Source organism: Megalops cyprinoides, chromosome 3, assembly GCF_013368585.1.
Source record: "Megalops cyprinoides isolate fMegCyp1 chromosome 3, fMegCyp1.pri, whole genome shotgun sequence".
NCBI classification, from domain to species: domain Eukaryota; kingdom Metazoa; phylum Chordata; class Actinopteri; order Elopiformes; family Megalopidae; genus Megalops; species Megalops cyprinoides.
The window spans coordinates 24,301,820-24,327,132 of record NC_050585.1 but is presented as its reverse complement, the minus strand read 5'-3'; the positions used below and the strand labels follow the sequence as shown (position 1 = coordinate 24,327,132).

The following is a 25,313-nucleotide window of genomic DNA, read 5'->3' as shown; positions in this document are numbered from 1 at the left end:
ACTTGTTTTTTCCCAAGCATATTATACTGAAAAGCTCCAGTTTTTATTCTGTAAGTATGTCATTGTCATTGGTATGGTTTGGACTATGCCAGTAGTTTTCATTGCGTGCTTTCTTCATAAATGCTACCAATTCCATCAAATTGATGATAATTATTTTCTGTACTGAACACAGTCTTTCCAGAGGTAGTACAATTGAAGGACATAATCAGACCTGCTGTGTTTAATCCTGTTGTTTAAAGTGTAATGCTGGAGATAAGTCAGGCTCTTGTTAATGTGGGACTACTGTTGCTGCGAATCTGAAGAAAATCAAGATGTCCCCCACATCCGCCTGCATCCTGGCCCACTGCATGGGCCTGGAAAAGAGTGCAAGTGAGACCAAAGAGATGCTTCTCATTGACTTAGGCCAACAGATTTTGCCAGCATATATATTAACTACAATGTTCGCCAAGAGGTTTAAAATATAAGTGGATGAAGTTCTGTGTTAGTTAGCTAACTACAGTCAGCAAAATGGGTGTCCTTTTTGGTATATTACAGTTTGTTATGTCATAGCTTCGAAGAATGGACTGTTCCATATAACGTTTCATTGCAATGAAACTTTATCATTGCCATGGCCTGTCATATAACGTTTCATTGCAATGAAACTTTATCATTGCCATGGCCTGACATATTTCATGTGTTATTCTTATGAACGCACTGCTGCTTTTGCCCATGTACACTGGTTGCTAGTGAGCGGAAGTGTGTGATTGACTGTTGTCCTGACTGTACACAAAGGTGTGTGATTTGCTGTGAGTAATGACCGTTGTGGGACTGTAATTTATGTCAACACTGAGGGAGAGGCTTCCATTGGCTGCCATTCTGAACAGTTGCCTAGTTAAGCAGGAGATTGGCTGAGTGATCATTGAAACTCTTTTGTGGTCCACTAGGTGGTAGTGTTCCTCCACACCGTTTTGCTGTGTGAGATACACTGTGCTGGTAGTGTGTCCACTCAGCACCATCCTTGACTGGCTCAGTGAGTTTGAGAAATGGCAGAAAGGCATAAGCAATGATGAGACTTTAAAGGTATCACATACTGCAATGACCATTAGTCTTTTTAGGACCAGTATGAGTTTAGAAGTAATAAAAGTCTTCTTCTTCTTAAATTGTTTTTAACTTTTCTTTATGATTGTTTATAGCACTACAGAGTGTAAACACACAGACCAACACATTTGTTTGGATAAAAATTCATTTTCAAGGTGACTGTGCTGGCCACAGTGAAGCAGCTCCAGCAGAACTAAAGGGCCCTGGAGCACTGGCAGGAGGATTGAGGCATAATGATCATTGGCTATGAGATGTATTTTTGACTTACACAGCGGCGTAACATCAAGAGCAAGAAGCTTAAGCAGAGCTTCCGCAAGACTCTGATGGATCCAGGTGTTTCTTGCAGAAAGACCCTGCAGACCCTTTCCATCACACATGTTTGTCTTTGGTTTATATGAAGCTCTGGTACCAGTATTGATGTAGGTATGCGTTCATCAGATATTAATATTCGAAATCTTCCAGTTATCTACAGGATTTTTCTTAGCTGGAACAAATGTGAAACTACCTTGTACAACAGCCTTATTGTATTCTGCCCAAGATTAACAACTGACCGGTACACTGCTTGAGAGATTCTCAATTACTCGCTCTTTGGTTTCACAAGGCCAGATTTTGTCATCTGTGGTGGGGCCATATCCAAAGCAATACACTCCATCAAAACTAGATGGAGAATGGTGTTGACTGGACACTGCTGCAGAACAACCTGACTGAGTGTGCCGTGAAAATTTGTAACCTGATTTTGCCTGTTCCTCCCAAAAAATCTTAATCTGAATGAACCCATAAGTAGAAAAAACTAGAAATGTTCATACACTATATGGACAAAAGTATTTGGCCACACCTGTTTTTCAGGGTTTGGACTAGGCCCCTTATCTCCAGTGAAGGGCAATCTTAATGCTTCAGCATACCAAGACATTTTGGACAATGCTATGCTTCCAACTTTGCGGCAACAGTTTGGGGAAGGCCCTTTTCTATTCCAACATGACTGTGCCGCAGTGCACAAAGCAAGGACTATAAAGACATGGTTTGATGAGTTCAGTGTGGAAGAACTTGACTGGCCCACACAGAGCCCTGACCTCAACCCCATCCAGCACCTTTGGGATGAACTGGAATAGAGATTGCGAGCCAGGCCTTCTCGTCCAACATCAGTGCCTGACCTCATAAATGCTCTACAGAATGAATGGGCACAAATTCCCAAAGAAACACTCCAAAATCTTGTGGAAAGCCTTCCAAGAAGAGTGGAAGCTGTTATAGCTGCAAAAGGGGGACCAACTCCATATTAAAGTATATGTATTTTAATACAATGTCATTACAGTCCCTGTTAGTGTAATGGTCAGGCATCCGAATACTTTTGTCCATATAGTGTATATTTTTATGAACTTAAAATCATTAACCTAAGCATACACCTAAGGATATGGCTGGGTACGCTTTTCAGGCATCAGCAGGCAGCTGACATCATATCAGTGATGCCATGCCGATCCTCCAGCTGCAGTGGAGGTCAGGGCTCTGTGCGGGCCAGTCAAGTTCTTCCACACTGAACTCATCAAACCATGTCTTTATAGTCCTTGCTTTGTGCACTGCGGCACAGTCATGTTGGAATAGAAAAAGGCCTTCCCCAAACTGTTGCCACAAAGTTGGAAGCATAGCATTGTCCAAAATGTCTTGGTATGCTGAAGCATTAAGATTGCCCTTCACTGGAGATAAGGGGCCTGGTCCAAATCCTGAAAAACAGGTGTGGCCAAATACTTTTGTCCATATAGTGTATATATTGACATCCTTCATATTTACTTCAAATTATAGAATGTTTTTGGATTCTTTTTTGTAATATAGGTCCCTAGAATATGTAAACTATAAAATAATACAGTTCAACGGGAAGGTAATTGTAAGAATCTGAGGACATCAAAACAAGATGGCAATTTTAGACTAATTGCTAATTGCAAATCTTGTACCTACAGTTTTCCCTTAATTTATTATTTTTTTAAATGAATTTTCCTTCAGTAAGATCAACAGAATGATTACAAGCATTTGATTTGAGTTGAGTTGGCTATGTGTCATAACTGCCCTCCATGAAAACTATCCCTCAAATATTTTCAATGGAAAATCAAACAGCTTATAGCTGCACAATACACACACACAACAATCTACTTTCAAACAGGATATGTTAGAATCATTGTCATTTTCATTCCCGTACAGTGGTTATAATCCAATCAGTCTCCAAACCATGTGTACATGGGTGATGAACTGTATTTTGCTGATTAAAATGCTACACATATGTTAATGACTAAATAATACTACTAAAAATAATCTATTAATTTTGCAATTACTTAAAATTGGCAGCTAGCATCATTAGTAATAACTAACTTAGCTAAAACATCTACAGTTTTTCATGCTATTTTCATATTAGATATTTCCACAGAAGAGCATTTTTTGTATGTGCTAAACAGCACAGTGTCATCAGAGACAGAGCCACTCTGTGGTAAAAGAAGAAAATGCATTGAATGAACTGAACAAGATTCAGTAATTTATTGAAAGAGCTGAATAAACTGGAAGAACTGAACTAATCAGTAGTGAGTTGGTGAACTATCAGACCTGCATAGTTATGAACTGAAAGAACTGGATGAACAATCAAACTGGAGGCACTGAAGCAGTTAAGTGTTCTGTGAACAGATTTGTTCAGTGCTTAGGGAAGCTTACTTCCTTAGTGATTCTACAGTTGTGATGTGCTGCCTGCATAGCAGCCTGCAATTCCCTGTCATTTTTGATTTCACATAGGCTGCCATAGTTGGTCAAAGTATTTTGAGGTCTGTCTCACTAGTGAGTCAAATGAAAGAATCTTTTATAATAGTGATCCAGTACATCTTGTACACTGAATTTTTTTTCTTCAAAAAGATTTTTTCTTTCACAAGCTGCATACCATTTATTATGCACCATTTAATATGCACAAAACAAGACGAGAAGGGGTTTTTGGCTGTGATAACCACCTAATGCAATATCAGTGTATTATTGGTGGAAAAAATACAAATACCGATTTTAATTCTTAAATTTGATTAACATTATGGTAGCATTGCCATTCTTGTGATGTTTGCTAATGCTGGCCATGCCCATAGATATCTGGAAAAAATAGCTGATTGCAAAATTGTTATTTTGTCTCCTCTTACACATGGGATTACAAGCCCTTAACAAAACTCCTGCCTCTGAAGCATGAGTATGTGCTGATGGTGAGATTATCCAGGTCAAACTGTATGGATGCTCTCTGGAGCACTTCATAGGTAAGAGGCCACATTTGTGATATAGGCTAGTTTTTTTTTTGTTTTGTTTTTGATTTTTTGATCATGAGGAACATTTCTTCTGTTACGCTGTTGGTTTGATCATGATTCTTTGTTGGTTAGCAGAAGCATTTCTGTCCTAGTTATTAATTTAATATGTGTCACTGTTCTTTTTATCATTACTGTTTGCTTTTTTGGGGAGTATGAGAGCTTTTTTGCAAAAAAAAGTGATCTGTAATATTAAGTGCATTGTTATGGAGCTCTTTGTCAAGTCCTGCCTGCTGGAAAACTTCAGTACCTTTGAATTGCTGTCTGTTCATTCCTGCTTAATAAATTCAAAACTGAGGTTCAGGTGCTCCTTGTTGCAGCCTGAAAGAAAGACTGGAATTCCAGCTGGTCACAAGAGAGATCTGGATTCTCAGTCTCCACCCCACTGTTGAACTAAGTGGTTTAGCGATGTTATGGCTTAGACCGCGCTCGCCCCAAAAGCAGATTTGCAGCTGGAGAATGAGTGGCAGCTGGCACAGAGCCGGGGAGTATCTGCACAGATTCCCACGTCCTTCATAATGAAGAGCTCTGGGAGAATTACCCGGCTAGTGGCTCATTAGGGCTGCCCCTCTGCTGAGCCCAACGCTACTGTGGAGCTGTTGTAACTGCATGAGTTGACCTGCTGGGCACTATCTGTGCTCCCGAGACCACCAGCCACACTGACCAGATTCATAGCTCTCTTCTCTCTGCACTAAAACTCTGCAGGCTGAAATTCCACACAGATTTGAGTAGCACAAAGGAGTGCTCATTTTAGGCAGCAAAACTTTTTTTACTGTAGGTATTCAAAACATGTCCTTTGTACTCATCCAAATGAGCTTAGCGTTAAACCATATCGGCTGTGTTATGAGTAAAGTTTATTGCATATCACACCATCATTGATGTTCGCAGTGCATAGGCTGTGTTTGCCTTCTTATTCCACCAGCCCTGAGCGGGAGAAGTTGAAACCTCTGCTGAAAGCTGTTTTCTGCATGAAGTGCCAGAGTAAGCACGTGCAGCTGGGGCAGAACTGTCCTCTGTTGTGCCAGCTGCACGTGGCACCCAAATGCTTCTCTAGTGCCTGCACTGGAGGCACTGATCCAGATCTCTGGACAGGTGTGGGTATTGCTGCTTAGGGGGTAAAAAGCTGGAATGGGACCAAACTCATCCAGGATTTCTGGATGCTCAGCAGAATCTGAAACCATCCTTGGTGTCTTCAGCTGGGCTATATCAGTAAAGAAAACAAGGTGAAGGGATGCGAACAAGGGCCACTGTAGCTGCATAGGTACATACGTTTCCATGGCCACAGTTAGCCTAACTGCTTCATCATTACACTGCTTATTTGGGTGCACACTTGCTTAGACACTCGGTTTTACAGAAAAGGTTCTGGCTGTTGCAGTGACCTAAGCACCTCTTACAACACAACCATGCAAAATATTTATGTAACAACTTATAATGTCTCTGAAACAGGAATGATAGAAGCTTGGTGGAGCTCTCACCTGTATGGCTGCTGCTTTTTCTTACTACAAAGAAATGTATTTGTCCTGTAACACTTCAACCATGGCAGGTGTCTGTTTTTCCCTCTTTCACAGTATGTCCGATTGGCCACACACCTCTACGCTGGCTGGGCTTCAGACTGACAGTAAGACTGGCTAAATGAGTAAAGCAGTGGCAAAGCATACTACAGCCTTGGGTTGAGCTGGTGTTATCTAATACTGAATGGTAGAAATGGCAAAAATGGCCAAAAAGGAAGGGGACAGTTTTGGCACTAAAAATCATGGCTCCATCATTAGTTTCCTGTATTCTCCCACTGTGAGTTTAACTGTCCATTCGGCTGATTTGACATTTGTTTCAATTTCCATTTATTTATTTCTATTAAAGTTATTTTTTCAAATATTTTAATTAAATCAAATACTTTGGAGTTGGAGTTTGATTTATTCACACTTTTATTGTGGTAAATGTTATAATTATGGTTTTCAAGACTTGGAAAAATACCAGTAACACCAAAACCTAGGGTATTTTTGGCCTCTGTATTTCATGCCAAAACTGTGGAACCAACATGAAGCTTCTAAAGCTGCTACAGTGGTCTCAGTATGTTATGGAGATTGCAGTACACAGCTGTTGGCACTGAGCTGTACCTGAATTATTTCTAAGAATATTATTGTCAAATAATTGATGCATTCAATTCAGCATATCTTAAACACAAGATATTAAGAGAAAATAAAACCTCAAACAGTGTCCCAAGGTTAATCAAGTGTTACTCCTTCTTCTCACAACAAAGACAAGTCTGTTACCTTATGACAAAATCCTTTATGACAGGGCTCTGACATTTCCCAGTCATCTTTTCATGGTCTCATTGCTTTGACCATGCTGTGTGTTACAGGGTTGCTTTGATGAAGACAGTATAGAAGTCTTCTATAATCTCAATACTCAATACAGACAACACCAAGCAAGTCCTTTTGAAGACAGATGACCCTGTTCTCCCTTTTCACAAGAGATAAATGCCTTTGTCTGTGGTCAGTGTTTTTAAGGTGGGGGTCCAGGTGGAGGCCAGCACTTAGTTATGATCAGATTTGGACAATGATTGTGACCTAGAATTCAGGTGATGGGAACCCCACGCTTGACTGGCACAAAGACTTTGTCACTGAGGCAGAGGCTGAAGTCCTGGAACACTCTGGAAAGTTGGTGCTCCTATTTGAGATTCTTCACGTGGCAGAGGAATTCCAGGACAAAGTGTATGTTTTCATGTGTGGAGGTTTGTTTATCGTTTGCAATTGTGCATTACTGTGTGATTTAATTTAGTCTGCAATACCATCAATTGGCCTTGATTGTGAAATTATGAATGTAATTTAATGCCAACCTTCATTGTTGAATTAATGTACCCTTTTTATTGCTAGTGTACACTAGTTTGTGACTGATTAGCCTGTCCTCAGTATAAAAAAAATATTTGTTCTGATCTGTCTGAAATGGCAATCATGTGCATTTATTTTTATACCAGCTTCTTAAATGATTTGGAGCTATTTTAGCTATTATCAGGAAGATCTATATTATGTTCAGATGGTCCACTTGACAAAATGGAAGCCTAACTTTCATAAAGGAAATCTCATTGCTTGTTTTGCCAATGGAAAAGACTTGATTTTGTGGGATTGATGTAAATGTGCATTGACTGAACTTGCTCTGTGTGTTTATTCAGGCTGGTGTTCAGTCAGTCTCTGATGTCATCAGACCTGATTGAGGATTTTTGTGAGCTGGATGACAAATCAAAAAGGAGAAATTCCTCTCCATACAAAGGTAGGCTGCCTGCTGTGGGATGTGCAGTGGCCCTGCTGGTCAGGAGAAACTTCAAAAGATTCCAGACATCAGCAGATTACCTGTTGATGGTCGTGCTCTTAAATGATGCAGTGTCTGCTTTCAGTTCTGTTTGGACAGTAATCATGAATAATTTCCAGTGTTGTACTCTTAGAGCACTTATTTGATTCTTATCTGCTGTACTTCCCCCTTTCAGACCCAAGCAGTCTAAAGCTGAGGTGATCTTGTTTTCGGTCTTTTTCATGTACAATTACACTCTTTCACAAAAATCTGTGGCTGATTCGGTCAGGTACAAAAATATTTTGCTTTGCTGCTAGCAAAGCTCCTTTGACTATTTAAACAACTACACATGACCACTGTTAGTATGGTTATCGTTCAGTATGCTGTGAAAGGCAATCTTATCTTTGGGGTGGAACAATGTTTATTTCTGCCTCCCAAAGGACTGGCAATTAATGCACTGCCAGTGTATATGTGCAGGTTTTAAAAACTAGTCAAACTTTGTGACAGCAGTGGCCTCATCATGTCTTTTTTGCAAATATATGTTGTTATTTGGAATAATACACTGCGTACATAAAATATTCACATCTTGAAACAAGCACTGACTAGCAATGTATCTGGCATGGTGTTGACGGTATGCAGTTTTCCAGCTGATTATTGCGATCGGATCCGGGTTGGCCTCCCTGTTAACTTGTTTAACAACCAGGTTTCCCAGTCCGAGAGCCCTCTAACATACAAACCACCCGCCGGGGATAGAGGCTCTGCAAATAGGCTTCATGCACTGTGTTTTGTTAACATGCAGTTTTGTGCTTTTGTTAAACACACTCACAAAACACATATGCACATCAGAACCATGCACACGGACAACCATACTCACACAGACACACATACATTGGACCATTGGCATGCGGTCATGTTCCTAATTAAACTGCAGCAGCTGTTTTTACTTTCATTTCCAAAATGATTAGACCATGACTTTTTTATTCCTCTAAAAATGTTTGCTTAAGGGTTTGCAATTTGTAATGAAAAGATCCTAGTCCAGTAATTGGAAACATACTGACATGCCAGGCATGAGCAAAGACAGGGGGAGCTGGAATATTACACTGTCTATTCACCCACCTAACAGTGGCCCCACTAATCCTCCACAGTGCAAGACAACACCACAGGAGTGCTCTTCATGTGACCATTTATTGGAATGTGTTTCTATCACTAACGAAATAATTAAAGGGAAATCATGGATGACAAACTAGTGCATTAATTCATGGGATTGACATTGTTTTGGATGGGGAACGAAAAACTCTTTCAGTCCCCATCTTCCCGGTGTATAGCCCAGGCTCCTTGTTGGTAGGCAGTTCTTCATTGATTATTGCAGCTCTTCATAGTGTTATGCTTTTGCCTGGTTAAATGCACACATTCTATTATTATAATTTGAGTTGATGATTTAACTTGTGGGATACTCATCAATTTAGTTAACCAATTGTAGCCCTATAACAATAACAATAAAAAGAAAGTGCTGTTGCTGTCTCATATGCTACATTAAGATTAAGAAATCCAGTGGGAAAAGTAGTCATATAAAGTGGTAAGATGTAGGCTGCTGAGTAGCTTAGTGGTTAAAATGCTCACCTGGATTGCAAGCTGAGTGCTATAGTGTGGGTTGTTAGCCATGTCATCACCTGAGGCCTTTTTGAATTGCTCAGATGAAGTCAGTGTAGCAATGACCACCCGCTGCTCTATAGTGCACCTGCCATAGTAGGCTTGTCACAGTGTGACAGCCTCCACACTGGCACAGGAGCACTGAGTCAAAAGGAATGCAATCACACTTGCATACAGTCAATGGCTGTTTTTCATAGTGTGTCACAGTGAGACAAGCCTACTACAGAATGCAGCTGGCAATTCCAAAATAGTGTTGCATTATATGGAAAAAAGCATGAAAGCAAATAAAAATGGTTTCAACTGAAATTTCTTTTCATTGTTTATGCTCATTGTTCATTATTCATTGTGTCACTAACAAGTGAATTTGGTTCTTATAAAATGTCTGCATTTGACTGACCAACTCAGTATTACAATGGTAAGTATTACAATGAGTTAGGTGGCAGTCACCTGTAAACCAAACAGTCAATGCATAGCTGGCACCACAACAGTCAGGCAGTTACCCAGCAAAGCTAGTTACCTTGCCAGTTACCTTAGAACCAGTGCAATCATTTTTAAACACACATCTAAATAATGTCCTACTTAGTTAGCTAACTGGTACATGACTATCATCAGGAAATATAGCAATTAGCTTCATTGCTGTGTTCATAAAAGAAACATATTTATCAGAACAGGAAAAGTAAATTTGAAATATAGACTTGTCATAAAACAACCATTTAAGTAGACCCATCCCTGGTTTGCTAGTTTTATAGCTAGCTTTGATTAGCATCTGCCTCTTCTCCCTGAAGCATCAAATTCTGTCTGTTTTTAATTCCCTGATGCATATTCATGTAACCATTGATTAATATTCCTGTCACTCCTGTCATGTTCTCACAATAGACACATTTTATGTTCACCAAACAACCAAATCTGCATTGAACCAAGCCTCTTTTACATCATTTGCACAATACATTTCATTATCTTAGACAATCCTGTTAAAATTTGGCTGAATGATATGAATTATAAAAATACTGAATGGATTTGATGGAATGAAACTAATTAGATTTTTATATTTTGAGGAAATGAACAAGACCCACTTGGTCTGGTAGGAAATCCTTTGATTATACTGCATGTGAAAAATTGATCATTGAATGTGAAATGGTCATCTTTGTTCTGTGTCTTTATGATGTCTTTTGGATGTCAGAAAACAGGAAGCAGACCCAAAACATTGACTACTACCATCTGGATGGGTCCATCAGTGCTTTTGACTTGGCAGAAGTGGGCCAAAGAGTTCAATGACACAAGTGACACCCAGTAAGATCCTTCAGAACTCCTAATTTTGTTGTCATCCATGACTACTTGTCCATATATGTTTTGGTTATATTGATGAAATCTCAACTACCTCCAGGAAGGTAGTGTTCAAACATGAGGGCTACTGTAAATATGGAAAAACATTTCAGGTGCTTTCACAGCAGCACCTCTTAAACTGGCTTCCCATAGTCTATATTTCTCTGACAGGTACGACTTCATACTTTTAATTTAAATACTGTGCAAAATTTTTTTGTCAGAATCTGATCCTTGGAATGATAGCCAGTCTTTCTCACTTTATTTTCAGTGGCTGCTTCTTCCTCATTTCCACAAGAGCTTGATCTCTCGGTATCAACTTGCTTGCATTATTATTTTTGATGCATTGTGGAACCCTTTATATGACCTTCAGAGCATTTTTTGACTATACCGCCACAGCCACAAGACTGTGTTTGTCTACAGGTTTCTAGCTCAGGTAATTGAATGCAATATAAAATTATATATTTCAGATATGGCAACACTGTATTTTAACAATGGTTGCAGAATCCATTCACAGAAGCAGTGGGGAAACTGAAACACATACATGACTGATAATGTAAACCTCTCCATGTGGAGGACCGTGGAAGAGAAGATCTATTACTGGCAGGTGACCAAGCAGTCACTGTCCTTCTGACCAGCAGGTTGAATGCAGCATCACAATGAATGAGCTGGCGAAGCTGTATGCCTTTGAGCTGGACCAGTTAGATGACCCCAACTCCAAGAGGAAGAACAACCAGGGCCATGCCCATGCTTCCCAGGGTGACTGCAGTGCCACAAAAACCTGTTTAAAAATTAAGATGCTATAATCTTAGTAATATTCCATAAAGCAAATTAATCATGTTCACAAATAATGAATTTTATTCCAGAAAAACTAAGGTACAATAAAATCCACCTTTAAATAATGTTTCAAGTAACATCCATCAAAAATAAATCTACATCAACTTTCTGCCTTTTGGAATATCAGTGATGGCTTCTAAATCTGTGTAGAGGATTATGAAGGATTCTTCTTTTCCTGGGGTATAAAAGGGGGAAATTCACAAAATATTCGCTAGTGGCATGTTAGCATAGATGAGGTAAGAGAGCTTCTTGAAGACTGCAGACTGCAGAGAAATGGTCATTGATTTGAACAAGTTAGAACATGTGTAGCTGGCACTTTCTGCCTTAGTGCCCCTTAGGAAGACATTTAAGGTGTTTGGTGCTATGGCAACCTGTCCAGGAAAAGTACATCTTGCCACAACAGAGACAGGTGGTTTTGGAGGCAACCATAAATCCAAATGTAACAGTTGCTTGGGGTTATGAATAAATATGGAGGGCACTGTATGTCAGAGTTTGTCAAAAGGTATATATAAACACATCCTTTCACAATGGCTTTGCTTCATTAATTGCACTTTGAAACTCTGTAGTGTCTCTTACTGTGTGTCCTACTGTAGTGTCCTACTGTAAATCCTGTCAATTACTTGCATCCTGTTTCACAAAGAGTAGGGACTGTCTGCTTTTTGCCGCTAATTCCCAGAGACTCATGGTCTCCGTGGTGCTTGTGGCACTTGGTATGGGGGATGGGGCAATGCACTGGCAATGGAGCCAGCATTCCTTTTCTTATTTTAGCTAGGCGCAGGTGTGCAATGGCTAGAGCAAGCCCCTGGAGTTTAACTAGCAGACATAGGATCGTATACAACAGCACACAGCTGGGAATGGATTTTGCTGTTAACTGATCTTCACCAAATAGTATGTCTACTACAACTCTGACAGTGTGTCCCGCTGAATGTGCTCTGAAGTTTCCCCATCACACTGAACCCTACTTCCTCAGTCAGAAATCTGTAACCCCAAGGAGTAATCTCTGAGATAAACTGTTTGAAAAGATTTTGATGTGGTGTGTGAGGCAGTACCCAGCCATCAAACTATATTCTCACAATGTAACAAATGCCACAAATGATTCTGTCTCATTCTTACTGAATGAGAACAAAAAACAGGGATTTGTTTCTTTGGCACAAAAACAGTCTGGATATAATGATAGCACACTTTTGACACATTGATTATTGTACCTATATTCAGATCAAATGAGATAAAATACCAAGGCCATCTATTGTTGTTACATGAATGAGTTCAATGCCTTGTCTGTACATTCTTTGCATTAGGTACATAATGCATGCACCTAATGTGGCATTAAAATTGCAAGAGAATTTATTTCTGTGGAGAGGCTAAACACAGCTCAGCAAGCATAGGTGGCCATTCACGCCCACGCCATTTCAGAGCATCCCAGATGTGCTCTGGTGAGTTCATTTTAGGTGAGTAGGGTCATCAGTCCATCACACGCACATTGTCCCATGCCAGAAAAGTCTGACAAATGTAGGCCAGATTTAGCTGTGTTATCAAGCACAAAAGTTATTTTGAGCAGAGTAATGTGCGATTTGTGGTGCAGGGCATCATTTTCTGAGTGGCTAGCTTCTGTTGGAATGTGTGTGCTAAGGCAAGTGTGTCACCCTCAGCAGGTTGTTAAGCACCAAGCCGATTTGTACTGATTACACCTGGTGTCGCCATCACGCCTTCTTTACCAAAATAATGTTTTGCATTTTTGTAAATATGTAAACACATGTTGTACATAACCTTGTTCATGAAGCAGGTACATTATGGGTTGAGGGCAACACAGATGTCAAAATTGTACAATGAGAATCAATGACCTTTTTTTCTATGATAACTATCATTCCTACAGTCTAGTGTTTCATAGCTTTACCATTAGAAACTGTCCTGATATAGCTGGCTGGACAATTTTACTTGTGTCAGCTACCTAACATTAGTTAATTAGATACAGTAACCATGGATTGTTTCTTGTGACTGATACTAAATGATTTTAATTTATTTCTGGAATATTTTTATTTTGCAAATAGTTACTCACATTGCTCACAACACATGCATAGAGTTCTAATCTTGATCATTCACTCAATGGTTCTACAGCTGTTATTTTCTCACAAACCAGGGCAGACCAAGCTCAACTAAAGTATGTTCAAGGACGTTGCAACCTTAACTCACAAATGTAGCAGTAGTTGCTTCATTCAACTATCTTTGCTGAAAGTACCATCAATGACCCAGGTCTTTCCTTTGTTTACTGACTCTGTTGGTGTATTGGATGTTTTTACTGAACTAAAAAATAAAAAATAAAAAAAAAACAATTCGGTGGAGTGAAAAGATTAAAAATTGTTATTACCACATAAAAAGGGTTATTATCCCAGCTGTAACAGTATCAGCTGTCCAGGCAGATATGCAAGCTAGCCGTAACTTGCTACAGTCAGTTGTACAGCAGCAGTCTCTGATGCAGACACTTAGAAATCTGCTCACCATTACACATACTTGTGAGGAAATCTATTTTAAGCAGAGTTGTTGTAATTTCATATGCAGTATGCATGTAGGTTATTCAGTCGTTCTTTATCCACACTTTATACACATGATTTGCATCAAAATGTTGGATTGGAATCTGCGTTTTTGAATCTTGACAATTAAATGACAGTATGGGGTAGGGATTCTGAGGAGGGTAAAAAAATAAGCACGTGTGTCATTGATGTGCATTGTGGAATACTGACGTCTGCACTCCCTCCAGCAACTCCTCCATTATTCTTTCATAACAGGCAGTAAAGGGATGATTGCCATCATAGTAACTGTCAGTTTTTCCTCAAGCATCAAGTTTCTGTCCACATTGGTAGCCTTTCAGTTTTGTGAATCTGACATAAAGCAATGGAAATCAGTTGTCTGAAATTAATAGAATAAATCCAGTTGTCTTCACTGTGTGTGTTTAGGATAAAAAGGTTTATACTGATGGGGTGAAATGGAAATAAATATGTTCAAGTGATTCAGCTTTGAGTAAAGCATGAGCTGTGGGAACGTATTGAGGTTACATTTTCTGGTTTTTCATTTTTCACATGTGGACAGGGTGGGGTTAAACAGTAACCCAGTTGCTCGGTGCACATTTGGGTGGGAAAAACATGCTGACTTAATTGGTGCAGGCAGCTTTATGTCCCTAATGGGTTTACATGGTCACAGTAGAGATCCATTTGCTTTTCCTCAATGACATTGGCTATGCCTTGCTTTCATATCCCAGTGACTGCTCCTCCTCCATAGAATTTCTCTGCTGCTTGCTCATTGTGGATTGTGGGAAGTGCTCCGCTAATTTAACATGTATCCTGCTGCACCTGACCTCCACCTCATAGACACGTCCCCAGAAGCTGCCCTTGTTCTTCTTTCATTCGCCCAAACAAGTCTGGGATCACGAAGGCCATCTGTTAAAATGATTCATCGTTGTCTCTGTAGTTTCAAAGGAACTCTGTAAAAAAGGTTTTTGTCTGGTGAATAGTCATTATTTAACCCCCCTCCTAAAAATGTCTTCCGAGAAGCTAATTTGAGACAAAGGAAATAAGAGTTCTTCCCTAATGACAAAGAAGAGCACCCGCGTCCAGACACGAGAGCCGCCCAGCATGCAGTCTGTCCTGGCCTGGGGCCTGCAGGAGGCCCTTTATGGACTGGAGAGCTGGAGTCTGGGCTGAGCAGCTCTTGCCTCAGGGCTGGAAGGGGCTGAGAAGCCGAGCCTGCTGGCTGGGCTCAGTGGTGGGGAAGGGTTGAGCTACCTCCGTCCTCCCAGCAGGCCATTGGTGGGAAAGCTGTAATTTGCTACCGTTCTAGGTCTTCCCACCTGCTGGGGCTCATTGTGAGCAGGAACAGGCCTCAGCGCTGCTAATTAGATGCAGGAGTCGACCCTTATTAAGCCTCCCCAGATGTTCCCCAAAACATTTTTTTTTGTAAACCTGAAAGAAAGACCACGTGTGAGGCAGGCTAGCATAGCCAGTGTTGGATTTCCCCACTGCATCCACCTCGCCCCCTCAACTGTACTAGTACGGTTATGTGCAATTGTGCCACTCAGTTCAGTGGATCAAACCAGGCTGGAAATCATGTCTGAGGTTGTAAGGATAGTAACAGTCCAGCCGGGGAAATGTGTGGTCAGGCACAGTGCCGAACATGAGGTTCTCAGCTTCAGAAAATGTTTGTAATAGGGTAGGAAGGTTATGTGTTTCATCTGAGTGCAGCTGTGGAATCAGTTTTGACTGGCTGAGGTTAGGCTTTACAAATATCAAGACCCTTCACATTCCTTGAGGTTTTTGCCTTGGCCCCCCTGGTTGCTATGGTTGGTGCACCTGCGCATCACACACATTGTCTCTTGGGAAAAGCACTGAGAACACATGGCCACAGCCAGACTCAACTATGATATTGCTGAACAGCCTTCTTCGGTCTGTCTCCCTATAGCTGTTTGTCTTTTAGCGTGAGAGAACTGCCAAGAGTAGTTTATTGTACTGGTAATTAAAGCAATAAAATATAGTGAGTGAATATTGGTGCACATTAAAAGAAAGGTGGCAAGTTCAGAAAGCCAGAAAGACCAAAGGAAATGGAAAAAAAGGGGTTGGTGTTGGATGTTCAGGAAACAGCCAATAATTAAGACTGAACATAAAAGTACTCTGTGTTTTGAGTCACCACACTGAAAAACCTACCCCCAAAAAGTACAGTGACCTGTATAGACTGAAATCTTCTGAAGTAATTTTCCAATTTTTCATGCCATTAATACTGAACCAACTCAAACTGAGCCTTTGTTTTACAGATAGTGTGTCTATTTGCCTCATCCACTGATCTGGACTGTAATTTAGCATTGTGTCTGTGCTAAAAAAAAAATGCTGTCAACTTCTTTCTTTTTTTAATTATCTGGCTGAAAAATGTGTTCTTTTTTTGTCAAAGCGGGAAGGGTATTTCCCGCAAGAAGTAATGACAAAGTGTAATAAAAATGTCTTTTTGGAGTGTACAATCTGAGTCATGACAGTGTTTCTTTAAAAAAAGGGAGAGACATAATGTTCTGGCATTCCCTTGAGGTATGCAAAATTGTTTCCCAGAATGCAGTTAAACCAGCCTGCATTTGCTTTCTAGTTTTCACAGCACCACTATTAGTTGACTTATCATGATGCCATGATGGTGTGAGGCAATCTCTGTCTCAAGATACACATTTTGGTAGTTCTTTCCATTGAGCATTTCTTTTGTCCAGTAAATTACACTTGCTATGCATGCAAGAAAAAAGAAAGTGAATGGAATAATCCAAGTCTTGGGGCTCTGGAATCAGGCACAACTCAAAAGTCTTGTTATTAGCTCTATTTAGACCATACTTTGTGCCCACTCCTTTTCGGAATTGGGCACCTGGGTATATTGATTATTTTTATTTTAATTTGTGTAGGTTGTCCACAGTTCACTGACTGTTGAGTCCTAATGAGAGCACCCTGGACTTTATGGTAGTAAGAACAATGTATTGTTAATATGCAACTGCCAGAAATAAACAGAGGGGCCCTTCACAACAGCAAACAGACACCAACCATCTTGAGTACTTCATGATCCCTGAATGAAAGTAAACACAATTTGTATGTAACAATACATTCTCACTTGATATCAAAATTTGGAGAGGTGGTCTATGGTCAATCATGGGTTTTGCTGCAATGCTAGTTTCTGTGTCTGGCAGCAGGGCATAACTGGAGTCTCCTGAAGTATATCAAATTTGCATAATGCTGATTGATTTTGACGGGGAGTTAAATTTAAGCATAGCTGAAAATGGGCTGCATTGCCTAAGCTCATTTTAATAACTAGCTACAGCATCTGTACAATGAAAATAAGCATTAAAGTTACAGCTGTATTAAGGAGGGACACAGAACACACACAAAATACTGTACATGAATATATAGCTCCAGCTACCTACAATATTTAAATGTAACAATGGCTTTTTGTAATTTATATTCTAGACAATATAACTATATATGAGCTATTTCAACAAAAGGTTCATCAAATCTAAACATTCAGAAACTGATTTCATTGATGCAGTTGTCCTAAACCTACGTGTAGCGAAGGGCAAGAGCAGTCACTCTACACGGCCTCAAACCCGGGTCTACGGGGTACCAACCATGCCACTTTGACCGCGACGCCAAAGAGCCAGGCTCGTATGGCAGTCAGAGCGCATACTCAACCGTAGTGACAGCACTCCGTCACACCATGATTGCATTGAAAATGGTTAAAGTATAGTATAAGCAATGTAGAGCATTGTTATATTTAGTGAAATTGAACAATATTTTGGGCCATAATGAAGGATTGAATGCTTGTTTCACATCCCAACTATGAAATGAATCACATTGGCCAAGCTTTCATTTGCAAATTTAGACATAAGTACCTCCAGTTTTGTAATTCGTCAAACACTATCATTATCAACAGACATGAATGCTATCATGTTAGTAGTATTAAACTGATTTTGGTAGTGCTTTCTGTATATGCAAGCGTGTGCATAATTTCAAGTGCAGAGAAACTGCAAATATATATGCTGTTGTTTATGATGGTTTCATTAATTAATGATACCACTTATGCAGCAGCCAAATAGGAGGTAATTATATTAATTTCATTTAAATCATCAGATACCTTCTATATTTCATGTGTTTATCAATGATACATTGCATTCAAAGTAGGCCTGTATATTGAGTTGTTGTAGTTTTTACAAACTGCATTTATTATATGGTGTAATAGCATGAAATATTTTGGTAGGAAATAATGTTTTTAAAAGAAAGGTTAAGTTGAATCCAGCCAGTCCTACTTACTATATGCCCAAAAATAATCCTCTTTTATCTATATCTTAACAATAACACAAAAGATAATATTCTGAATATCAGGCAAGTGTGAAAGTGCTGACCACATCTGTTTTTAAAAGGCTTCTTGGCCTGCTGCACTTGGCAGAGTTTTCCACTGTCCAGAGTTGGCACCCCTGTCTCTTGTACACATCACACATTCATCACGGCTGGAGAACATCAACTGTGGAAAAATAAGTGTGAAAAGAGTGGGATTGCAACTGATTCTTATTCGGACTATTGTGTCCCATGACTTGGTCTTATGACCACTTGAGCGCCAGCAGCAGGAAAGCTGTCATCAGCACTTAAATTGTTTTTTGTTTGTTTTTATTTTGTAGTGGAGGGTTTTCACCTCAGACCCCTGTAGGCCCAGCAGATTTCATGTAAAAATAAAAATATTCCTTCTTAACCGTCTTATCCTGTGTATGAAAACTAAAACTACTTCTACCTGAAGTCAGTTCTAATGGGATGCTTCCTCTGGAAGACACCAGTCTGTGGGCTGTCAGTTTTCTTTTTTCTGTCCCACCCATTTCATTTATTGAAGAGAACCCTACCTCATTTCCTTGGGGGCCATTACCGGGGTGGGCTCGCTCACGGTTTGTGCAGTATGACAATGGGCGAGGTCTTGTTGCTGTCATTAGTATACACAGTTTGCACATGTTCTGCGCAGACCGGAGATGGACTGGACCACCCTGGCAGATTCGGCACAGAGATTAATCAGGAATCTCAGCATCTCACTTTTCCTCTGGAGCGCTTGCACTGTCATTTGACCCTGGGGCTGTGCAACCGTCTGCAACAGCACTAGAGACCATTTAGATAAGCTCCAGCTCGGATTTAAGCTGTTCGTTTAGGAAAAGAAAGCACTTGCTGGAGAATGTTTGAAATGTATTTGTAGGAGATGTAAGCAATGGCTTAATCAAAAGAGAACTTGCACTGTTTAGAAGTTTTAAAAAAAAAGTGTGATGGACTGCATACTTCTAACAGACCTGGTATTTGTTTAAGTGTAATTTGTGTGTAGAAATTCACAAAGTCTCTTTCTGACTTATTTTTTTCTGACAATGTGGCCTCAACAGTGCAGTGTAAATGCCCCAAATGACTCTTTATTCCTTTATATTTTAATTTGTGAGCTGTGTAGTGTGACTGTATGCACCATCTGTAATCTCTGGCATTTAATCGATCAGCTGGACTTGATTGATTTTTGTGATTGTGTGCATTTTTGCCACGTTTCTATTTTACAGCCATCAACCCCAGTTAATCAGTGAAGACTCAAAGGCTGTAATGTTGTGGTGTCTGCAGTTGTGTAGGCCACAATAACCTGTTGTAATATTGAAAGCATGACTCTGTTATTACTACCTGTCTATCTATGTTATCTTTTTAGTTTGTTTTCCTTGCTTGATCTGGTTAACTCATAATTCTCTGGCCAAAGAGAGATTTCCCATAAGCAGGTTTCCCATAAGCAGGCTATGTAGTTGTTCCGTTTATGCAGGCCCTACTGTAAAGCAAGTTTGCACTGAGTCCATTGTTTTCTGAAGGAAGGCTTTTCTTTTAACTTTGACATAGATAAAAGTTGTGTCAATGAAATCATTGACACAACTTAATTAGAGGTCTTAAAAATGGAGAGATTAAACCATCTGTGTAGCACAGCTGTCTCTATATATGTGCAGAATGACACAGTGATACAGTGACATTTCCAGATTGTGGAGTTCCATTTAATGTAAAGTAATGGCAAGACAAAGAAAAGCAAACAAGTGCCGCAGAGTGTAATTTAAACCACATTTCTGTGTGACCCAGGCTGGCTTAGAATTGAGTTTTACGCAGGTATTGTTTTCAATAACAGTGTTGTCGTGGAAACTGGAGTCACATGAAAATCTCTGAATCCCTTTTAAGCATGTCCACCTCGGAGCTTTTGACGGTCGGCTGCATAGTGCTCAAGCTTTTGAGTGCCAAGCAGCTGCCACGCTGCTATTAGTAATTTCTGATCGGATTAACAGAATTTATTTGTTCGGTTTTTGTTTTTGATTAGTTCAAATAAACAAGAGCTGGGTTAGGTTTTCATTTGGTGCCAAGAGGCGTTTTAGTATGGGAGGATGAAGCATTGTCTCAGTGGAGTTTTCTTAATGGGTAGCATTATTTCATCAACTCCAGGGAAGATATTGTTCACTGTGGGGGAATGGGGGTATTCACGGTCCTTGGTCGGTCCAGTCCTTGACATTGCTCAGTTTTCCTTTTAGCCCTGAAGAGGTACAGATGACTACAGAATAGATTGTGTGACACTGGATCTGCTAAATGATGCAGTGGCAATCTTATTGGAAGTGAGTAGTCCACTTCATTAAAGATTGAGGGAGCAGATATGTACAGACAAGCAGATATCATTTATGTGTTTTTTTGTTTTTGCTTTTCCCCATCATGCAACCCTGTTTTGGGAATTGTACAGTAGGCTTTTCTTGCCATGACAACCTCTGCTCTTTCACAGGGGAACTGAATTAAGATAAATGCAATCCTTCAATATACTCGCACACAGCCAATATCGATTTTTCTGTTGTGTAGGTCATGCAGGATACTACAGTGGAGTGGGCGAACATTAGAGGTGTCCTCTGGCATCATCTGTGCAACTCACAGCCTCATGATGAATAACAGGGTGCCATTGTCTGCAAATGACATAACTGGTTTTGAACCAGCCATAGGGCTTAACCGGCATTCAAAATGAACGCCTTGCCAACTGAAATACCAGGGACCCCAAATGTGCACCTTATTGAATGGAAATGTTACCTTTGAAGTGCAGATACCCTTTTTTAACACTGCTGTTCTTATTTTTCTTCATGAGCTGCAGAATGGACTTCCCCAGTTATGACAATAAATGTACATAATCTGCCCCCCCATGCAGGACCCCATCCTGGCAGAACTGCTGCACAGCTGTAAGGATCAAACAGTGGGTTACCATGAGCATGACTCCCTGCTGGACCACAAAGAGAAGGAGGCCCTAGTGAAGAGGACTGCAAGGCTGCCTGGGCCGATTATAAGGCTGAGAAGAAGGTCAGCAACATTGGCTGGCCCGGTTCAGCTAGTGCAGTCTTTCACACAGTGGTATTAGCTTTTCACTAAATCTAGTAGGCAGTGCTACAATGCTGTGAAAGCTGACAGCGCACTGTTTGAGGTACCACTTTTTATGTGGCTTTGTGTGATTGCAAAACTCAGATTTCATTGAAAGGCACTGCTGAATGCACATCAGTCTTTTTCTCCTTAGTTTTTGTCACTCTCTTGGGTGAATTCCAGTGCTATTAGTCAATAAATTAAAAAATAAATACATCATCCCATCTGTGAAGAAGATGGGTGGAGTGGTTATGTTGACTATGCCAACCAATTTTACAGTGCTTGGCACAAAATTCACATACAAACTTAATGTGTTCAAAATGGTAAATAGAAAGTAAGGTATACAGACAGACAGTTATACAGTTATCTAAATAACCAACTAACTAGATTACTAATAGTCAGTGTTTTTAAATGGAACCAAGCTCCTCTTGTTCTAGCTTGATACCGTAATAGTTATGTACGAGTTTCTTGTAACTGAAAAATGAACTTAACATCATTTGTCAACCCATTGTCACATTGTCAAAAGACGTTGGACTGCTTTTCATCGTGTGTTGTGGAGAAAAAAAAAACATCTCTTCAACTCATGATGTCACCTCCCAATGGACAATCACTACTTCTAAGTATTATTCTTTTGCCTGCGTCCGGCAATGAAACGTCTTGAGAGAGCCGATGGAGTTTGGCGGCAACTTTGTTTTGCAGCCCTGTGAACCACTTCCAGAATTCCAGCCATTGTTTCCAGATTACCAAGAAAGGGAGGAGCACATGTCATCAGCTAATTAATGGATTTCATCTGGGAAGGAATCACAAGGGGCAGCGTGAGATTCAGTAGGACTCAGTTGCTATGTAATCCTAGAATCCACCTGCTGTGGTATTTCATTTTAATGGTTGTATTTTATACCACTTTTGGTTCACGCTTTTATAAATTCACTCCCTTTTTTACTTTATCTTTTTGAAGGAGAGCATAACCTCTCAGTAGTTTTAGTTTTAAGTTTGGGGTTTTTGGGTGTTGTCTTGTGGTTTTTTAATTTTTGAAAGGTATAACCAAGTATATAACCATAAGCATATGTTTCATAAGCATAAAATGTCACTGCAACACAGCAACACTTGTTTTTGAAAACGCATATCAGGAATTGCCATTTTCCAACAAATTTTGTAAGAATGGATGGGTGCTGATATGCAGCAGTGTTTTATAGTCATTTCATCATGGAAACTGGTAAAGGAGTTATGGTGGATCCACATATGTTGCAATACTGGATTCCAGTGGCGTCTTTGGCATAGAAATTCTGGTGGGGCACCAATTAAGCCTATCAGTGATGACTGTCAGCCTCAACCTTGCTAGTTTGACATAGTGATGAAACCCTTATAACCAGTGTATGAAATACCCGGTGGCAATCAGGGGGTCCCCCCTACCCATACCTGCCTGCCAACATTTAGGTTTCAAAATACAGGAGGTTTTTTCAGTGGGGTGGGTGGATAGTAAGTAATAAGCTTACTTATTTACCTGTTAATCTTGTGTAGCCTACAATGTTTTATGCATGTAATACCGTAAATCAAGCATTACCAAATGGGGAGGCTAATGCAATAGTTAGCCAACACTGTTCAAACTGAGCACACAACCATAAAGCACAATTATTGACTCACCTCACTACTTGAAAAGATAGATGTTTTAAATCCTTAAAGCCAGTCATGGTTCATGTCGTCTCACCCCCAAAACGAAGGCAAGGAAAGCAGAAGAGTGATTTTTTTGAAGTGCTAGCTTTTACCCAGGGTTTCTTCTAGAACCACTCCAGATTGAAACTGCAGTTTTTATCCTTTCCTCCTTGGGTGATGTTAATATTTTCTGGCTGGTGGGATCCCAACCTTTTGATCGCCAGCTTCTCTTCAAAAGGTAGAGACCTGAATTTGGTGGCTAAGAGGTTTTCAACCTCGTTCATGGTGATAGGCTATTTCAAAAGTTACAGCTGTGGACTGCTACAGCTAGGCTACTATGAGAGTCTAACTTAATCTCGTATCAATAACACGATCGTAAGGGGGCAGTTGCTACAGCTACAGTCAGGAGAAGATCTACAGCTAGCTAGCCAATTGACACATAGTTAGGAGAAGATCTACAGCTAGCTAGCCAATTGACACATAGCTATGATTTCTGCGCCCTGTACTTGACATTATGTGGGCGTTACCAAACGTGGGGCTGAAACGATTGGGCCCCACAGGCGAACATAGAAAATCCTTTATGACATACGCAGAATGGTTTCCCTGTCATACTGTCAGGGCCATGGGTCGTGGGGCTGGCCCTACTGACAGATACTTGCCAGCATCAAGCGACTTAGGGTACAATACATTGCACAAACAATTTATTTGAGTGCATTTTAAAAAAGATATTACAGATAATATCTATCAAAGGTTGAGTCATTCAAAATGAATTTTATTCATTGAACTACTGTGCCTGAGAGATAAGAAACTCAATGAAAGAACTCAATACCTCCATCTAGTGGTGGGGCCGGGCCCCACCGGCCCCTAATGTAGAGATGCCCATGCTGGATTCAAATAAAGGCCTGTTTGTGTTGGCTTGGAATTTTGGAATAGTGGTAGTGGTAAAGACCAGTAGTGGGTCGGGAACTTGACATGTGACCAGACCTATATCCAAATGATTCTGATTAGTATGTAAGTATAACAAACGTGCTCCAAGCAACATGAACACTCAACGTGAAAAGTCCAAGTAGTTGTAAAATCCAGACTAGCTGATTCAGGGTGTAAGGCCTACCACATGCTCCCTGCCATGTTCTCTCCCTCATTGCTGCTGTATATTGGTGTATAATGGGTATTTAGTGTGAAGCATTGCCCTTGGAAGATGGCCAACTGCCTCTCTGTCAGGCTGCTGGTTCCCTTCCCTGAATTGACTGTAGAAGTCTGGAATCTTATTTGGAATATTAAAAATGGAAAAACTCAGTAAAGCCTTCTCCAAAAAATAGAATCCAACTCAAAAGCTTGTGTTTCCTCTCTTCAGTTTTGGATTCTGATGAGGGCTCTGAAATAGTAAATGGATATGAATGAGACCAATAGAAAAAGCAGAAAAACTAGGCACATTAGCTAAAGCAACACAGCCTACATCAGCTGATTTGCTTTGTCAGTGTGCTCTGTCAAGTCAGCTGTTGCTGTGGCACCGGGCCTTGAGCATAGCAAGCTCAGAGAAGAGATGGTTACACTCAGGGACGTTTCTAGCTATTGAAAAGATCCGGGGCTAAGTCAAGTTTGCCTGGGGCTTGTCTTTTTTTTTGAAGGGAAATTGGCATCGGTAGGTAGGGGAGGTTATATCTGCCTTTATAATAAATAAATATTATCACACCGTCAGATGCTGCAAGTCAAGTTCTGCTGTGTAACACAGTCTGTCCTGTTTTGCACACCTCCTTTTTCAGGGCGAAAATATTCAGGGCTAGGCTTAAAATATTCAGGGCTATAGCTGCCTTTATATATATATATGCTGTCCTTCATAATAATCTACAGTGATCCCCCATAAAACACTAGTCAGTTGCTCTTCTGGTGAATATATAGGACCTCTAACCAAAAGCACCAAGCTCCTTTAATAAACATAAGGCATCCTAATATCTTTACAGTGAAAGTCCTGTTTACAGCATCTTAACAAATGAGCAAAATTAGGCTTAATGTCTTGAGATCAGGGTTTTTTTTTGTTTTCAAAAGAAATGTTTTAATGCTAAGATGAGCTTTTTGTGTCCATTTTAAACATAGAGAAGTGTTTTTGCCATTACACATTGAATTACATGCACAAAAAGAACAAAATTGGGGTAGCAGGTGTTTGCCGTAGTGTCTCTTATTAGAGTTGCTTATTTTTTCCTGTCCTGCATTTAGGCTTTCATATTTTCATTTCATATCTCGTAGAACTGTTTAT

General features: G+C 40.1%; 1 pseudogene; it reads left to right on the top strand.

Annotated features, from left to right (window-relative positions):
* Nucleotides 1-25,313, top strand: part of LOC118774435 — a 52,374-nt pseudogene that overhangs the window by 26,243 nt on the left and 818 nt on the right.